This window comes from Dendrobates tinctorius, unplaced genomic scaffold, assembly GCF_039654945.1.
Source record: "Dendrobates tinctorius isolate UK_male_01 unplaced genomic scaffold, ASM3965494v1 ptg000009l, whole genome shotgun sequence".
Taxonomy (NCBI): Eukaryota; Metazoa; Chordata; class Amphibia; order Anura; family Dendrobatidae; genus Dendrobates; species Dendrobates tinctorius.
In genome coordinates, this window is record NW_027361677.1 from 21,105,859 (window position 1) to 21,111,721 (window position 5,863).

Sequence of the window (5,863 nt, forward strand, 5' to 3'; positions counted from 1 at the left end):
CACAGTTCCTGCTTTTTTTTTTTTTAGAGTAATGATCCAACTAATAACCAAAAAATGATCACATTCTTTAGACGCTAATCCATTTCTTATTTCTACACGGTTGCAAAAAAAGAAAAAAAAGGATCAGCTTTGCTTTCAATAGGCTACTTAAAACGCAATAAGTATTTACAGCTTGCTTTGTGTATACAGCTCCGATGCTGACCCATGTGCCCAATGGTAACAGATCTCAAACAAACCTTAGATCCTTTAGTCACATTTTACCCTTTTTTGCTTTCAAGCTAATAATCCGGAAAGTGAATCTGTTTCACTTTGATTATCGGTTTGTATAAACATGCCGGCTATCACCGGATAAATGAGAAAACCTCTGATTTGGACGTCTGAGATTGGACCGCTGCACGGACTGGCCACGGGTCTGATGGCTTCATGTGTTTCTATGAGGCTGTCCTGCTGGGGTCGGAAGAGCTGCGGCCAGTCAGTGCATTTCAGCCCGATCTCAGACCAATTTGCACAAATGAACCTTTTTTGACAGCACGTCGTCCTGTGTATACAGGTAATGTGCTGCTGAGAGTGACGAGATTCTATGCGCCCAGACCGATAATATCAACGATTGTTCTGTGCACATAGAAATCCGCTTGTCTTGTCTAAACAGACCGTTAAACAACCGCCAATTAGGATTGTATATAGCCAATCGGTGGCTGGTTTTGGCTTACAAATACTGATGTAAAATACTGACCAAATACTGAAGGTGTGAACGTGCGCTAATACTACATTCCTGGGAAAGTCCAGTATGTGGCAGCACTCATCAGCTGCACCTAACATTTGCTGCAGCACAGTAATTACAACGACCCTTGGCTTATAATATTGTGTGGCTTTTCAGTGCAAAAAAAAAAGTCAAAGTTTTACTCTCTAACTGAAGTTACAATATTAGGAAGTTGTATCATCACTGTGGTTTTACAATTCAGGAACTAAAGCATTACCTTATAGGAACTTTTCATAGTATCCTGAGGAATGGATATTCGCAGATCAACCCAACATGAACGGATCTCTGGAACTGGGACAGAAAGAATTTTACTTTATTCCAAATTTCATGAGTAATATCTGCATTCAGTGAAGACAGATTTTCCCTTTACTGAAATAGGAGATAACAGTTGGTGCAGTTGGTGCTCATCATTTTCTATGGAAATCGTTAACTATCGTTTCACAAAAATTTGCAGCAGAATGTTTGTCGGCCTCTGGCTTCTTCCATAGAAATCTAAAAGCACCAATTATCATCTCTGAATATGTCATGTTTTTCTAAGTTTCAATTGATACATTGCAAATTTGGTGCTGATTTTGCGCACATAAAATCTGCAGCATTTTATAGCACCAGCAAAGTGCGTTTTAATTTAATCTATATGCTGCACTAGCTGAAGAGCCCAGCATTGCCCGGACATAGTAACTAACTGTGGTTAGTTAAAACAAAACACACTCAGCTTTATATATAGATATGTATGTATATACCGTATAAACTCGAGTATAAGCAGAGGCACCTAATTTTCCAGCGAAAAACTAGGTAAGCTTATTGACTCGACTATAAACCGGGTATGCATTGTCCCCTCATCCCTGTCCTTGTATGCATGGCTTCCCCATCCATGTCCTTGTATGCATGGCTCCCCCATCGCTGTCCCTGTATGCATGGCTCCCCCGTCCGTCTTTGTATGCATGGCTCCTCAATTGCTGTCCTGGTATGCATGGCTCCCCCATCCCTGTCCTTGTATGCATGGCTCCCCCTTCCCTGGTCCTTGTATGCATGGCTCCCCCTTCCCTGGTCCTTGTAGGCATGGCTCCCCCATCGCTGTCCCTGTATGCATGGCTCCCCCGTCCCTGGTCCTTGTATGCATGGCTCCCCCGTCCCTGGTCCTTGTATGCATGGCTCCTCCGTCCCTGGTCCTTGTATGCATGGCTCCCCCATCGCTGTATGCATGGCTCTCCCGTCCCTGTCTTTGCATGCATGGCCGCCCTGTCCCTGTATGCATTGATCCCCCATCCCTGGTCCTTGTAGGCATGGCTCCCCCTTCCCTGATCCTTGTAGGCATGGCTCCCCCTTCCCTGATCCTTGTAGGCATGGCTCCCCCGTCCCTGGTCCTTGTAGGTATGGCTCCCCCGTCCCTGTCTTTGTATGCATGGCTCCCCCGTCCCTGGTCCTTGTATGCATGGCTCCCCCTGTCCCTGGTCCTTGTATGCATGGCTCCCCCGTCCCTGTCTTTGTATGCATTGCTCCCCCGTCCCAGTCTTTGTATGCATGGCTTCCCCATCCATGTCCTTGTATGCATTGCTCCATCTGTCGCTGTCCTGGTATGCATGGCTCCTCCATCCCTGGTCCTTGTATGCATGGCTCCTCCATCCCTGGTCCTTGTATGCATGGCTCCCCTTTCTCTGGTCCTTGTATGCATGGCTCCCCCATCGCTGTCCTTGTATGCATGGCTCCCCCATCGCTGTCCCTGTATGCATGGCTCCCCCATCGCTGTCCCTGTATGCATGGCTCCCCCATCGCTGTCCCTGTATGCATGGCTCCCCCATCGCTGTCCCTGTATGCATGGCTCCCCCATCGCTGTCCCTGTATGCATGGCTCCCCCATCGCTATACCTGTATGCATGGCTCCCCCGTCTCTGTATGCATGGCTCCCCCGTCCCTTTGTATGCATGGCTTCCCCATCCATGTCTTTGTATGCATTGCTCCACCTGTCGCTGTCCTTGTATGCATTGCTCCACCTGTCGCTGTCCTGGTATGCATGGCTCCCCTGTCCCTGTATGCATGGCTACCCCATCCATGGTCCTTGTATGCATGGCTTCTTAAGTCAATTGCTGTCCTGGTATGCATGGCTCCCCCATCTCTGTCCTTGTATTAGTGATGTCGGTCGCGAACGATCCGACACAAAGAGCCGGCTACCCACGGTGAACGATGGGAGCCGGCACCCCAGTGAGAGCCACTAAAATCCTTGAATGGCTCTCACTGGGCCTAAAATCCCGGTGTTCGGCAGATGTAACTCCGCCCACCGGAACAAAACTCCGCCCACTAAGCAATATAATTTGTTCCTAGCGAGTGGGCGGGGTTTATGCGGTAGGTGGGAGGAGTTTAGAACGCTATAACACATATACAATAGGGATCCATTTAGGATCCAAAAGGAGTCGAAAAAGAGTCGGCTCTTTTTGGTGAGCGGAGCCGTGAGAGCTGGATCACCAAAAAGAGCCGGACTGCCCATCACTACCTTGTATGCATGGCTCCCTCTTCCCTGGTCCTTGTATGCATGGCTCCCCCCCATCGCTGTCCTTATATGCATGGCTCCTTATCCCCTATCCTTATATGCATATTTGCTTTTAAAAAAAATAATGCTATTCACCTTCCTGCTCGCCTTCGCAGCGTCTCATTCCAGAGCCTGCAGCTCTTCCTGCTGAGCGTCACCTGGCCCTGCTCATTAAGGTAATGAATATTCATTCCACGCCTATGGGAGTGGAGAGGCATGCATATTCATTACCTTAATGAGCGGGGCCACTTGATCACTCAACTCGCAGGGAGGTGAGTACTAGTAGGATGTCTTCTAGGAAGGCTGCGGTTGTCACTGTGCGCACTCTAAGGCTATGTGCCCACGTATGCAGAAAAAAACGGACTCCTTCCCAGGGAAAACGCGCATTTTTTTCAGGAGCATCCACATTCTCATATAATATAGCTGGAAATGCGGTTTTTCCACAAAATTAATGAACATGCTGCGTTTTTTTGTGGAAAAAACGCATCACGTGCACAAAAATTGCGGAATGGATTATAAAGAATGGGATGCTTAATGTATGCGTTTTTTGCAGGGGAAAAACAGCTTAAAAACGCGAAAAAAACGCTTAAGTGGGTACACAGGAATGAATATTAATTTCTCTTTAGTAGCGGGCACAGTTACAGCCGCTGGCTCCTGCCTCTGTCACCCGCCGCTCCGCCGGCCCTCTGGGACAATTTGGGGCAGTGGGATGCATTTATGAGGGGCTTTTAACACAAGATGACACACAGCCACCCACCAGACAGGGAAACAGACACTTACTTCACAGCACAGGTATAACATATGATACTAGTTGTGTTCTCACATTTCAAGGCAGATTACACGAATAAAGACCAATAAAGGTGACATTTACCTCAGAAACCATTATTATCAGAACCATTCACCACACGGAGAGAACTACCTGTGTCATCATTCACCCTCAGCAGCATTTCCCGCCTAGAAATTATAGTACAGAATCTGAGGAAAGCCGGCAGTTTTTGCAATCATTGCTGGGAGTCGTAGTTTAATAATCACTTCTGCGCATTAGATAACAGCAGACGCGAACTACAGTTCCCAGAAATCCGTGCGCCACAAATGGTTTCTGGGAACTGTTGTCCAGAGAATGCAGTAACAAACACTAGACTGGGACAGTTAAACTACGTATCCCAGAAATCATTGCGTGATCAATTCTAGGCATGAAATAGAGGTTGTTGATGAGGAGACTAGAGCCCTCTTACATGAGAGGAGGGTGGAGCGCACAATATGAGTGACTGCTGGGGCTTGTAGTTCTCCTGTAGCTAAGGAGCCAGTCTCCTCAGATTATATAGATGATGTTAGCTTTCAGCATCATGCAGGTATAAATGTCACCATTATTATTAACCCCTTTACCCCCAAGGGTGGTTTGCATGTTAATGACCGGGCCAATTTTTACAATTCGGACCACTGTCCCTTTATGAGGTAATACAGTGCCGGCGAAAAAAAATCTTTACACTTGCGCAGCAAAAAAAAACTTTACATATAAAATCCACATCATAATTTCACTTTTTAAAAGTGTACACAATGGGGGAGATAATAAAAAACTCCCCCATTGTGTACAAGCCAAGATTGGACATCTGAAGAGTGGAAGAAAGTGATGTTTAGTGATGAGAGCACTTTCAGGCTGGTCAGGGGAGGCTCAAAGGTTGTGCGTCGTCCGAGTACCGTGTCTCGGTATGACCCAAAATATAGAGTTAAGACTGTTAATTAAACACCCTGTGACAGTGTGATGGTGTGGGGTGCATTCAGTGGAAGCATAGGCAGGGCAGGTTTGTACTTCCTTCCCAAGAATGTAATTATGAAAGCAAGCAATTATATTACTGTTTTGGAAGAACACATGCTTACTTTTTGGGTCATACATCAGTGTGATTACTTTATGCATGATAGAGCCCCTGTCCACAAAGCCAAGGCCGTGAGAAAGTTTCTCAGTGACCATAACATTAACATTTTAGAGTGGCCAGGTAATTCCCCTGACCTTAACCCCATAGAAAATGCCTGGAATTTAATGAAAAACAAGGTTCAAGAGACACGACCCAGCAACATCAACAATCTAAAGGAGGTGCTGAAGACACTGTGGGTAAACATGGTCTCCACATACTTAACCAGCCTTGCTGAATCCATGCCTAAATGACTGCAGATGGTGATAAAATGTAAGGGTGACATGACAAAATACTAATTGTAATAAAATAGCCACAATAAAACGCTTGAATCCACTTGAATATTAAGATTTTGTGGTTTCATTGAACTTGTAAAGATTTTTTTTGCCGGCACTGTATCTCTGGAACGCTTCCATGGATCCCGGTGATTCTGACATTGTTTTCTCGTGACATATTGTACTTCATGATAGTGGTAAAATTTCTTTGATATGACTTGCGTTTATTTGTGGGAAAAAAAAACAGAAATTTGGCGAAAATTTAGAAAATTTTGCAATACTTTGAATTTTCATGCCCTTAAATCACACAGATATGTCACACAAAATAGTTAATAAATAACATTTCCCACATGTTTACTTTACATCAGCACAATTTTGGAAACAAGTTTTTTTTT

At 45.5% G+C, this 5,863-nt stretch overlaps 1 long non-coding RNA gene across 1 annotated transcript in view; it reads right to left on the reverse strand.

Moving 5' to 3' along the window:
- The window catches only part of LOC141097004 (uncharacterized), a 58,636-nt gene extending 54,409 nt beyond the window's left edge, over positions 1 to 4,227 (reverse strand). Inside the window, exons 1-2 of the long non-coding RNA XR_012233825.1 lie at positions 4,155 to 4,227; positions 978 to 1,051 (exon numbers count right to left, since the gene is read on the reverse strand). This is a non-coding gene — a long non-coding RNA (uncharacterized lncRNA). The remainder of the gene's footprint in view (positions 1 to 977; positions 1,052 to 4,154) is intronic.
- Positions 4,228 to 5,863: the final 1,636 nt, after the last annotated feature.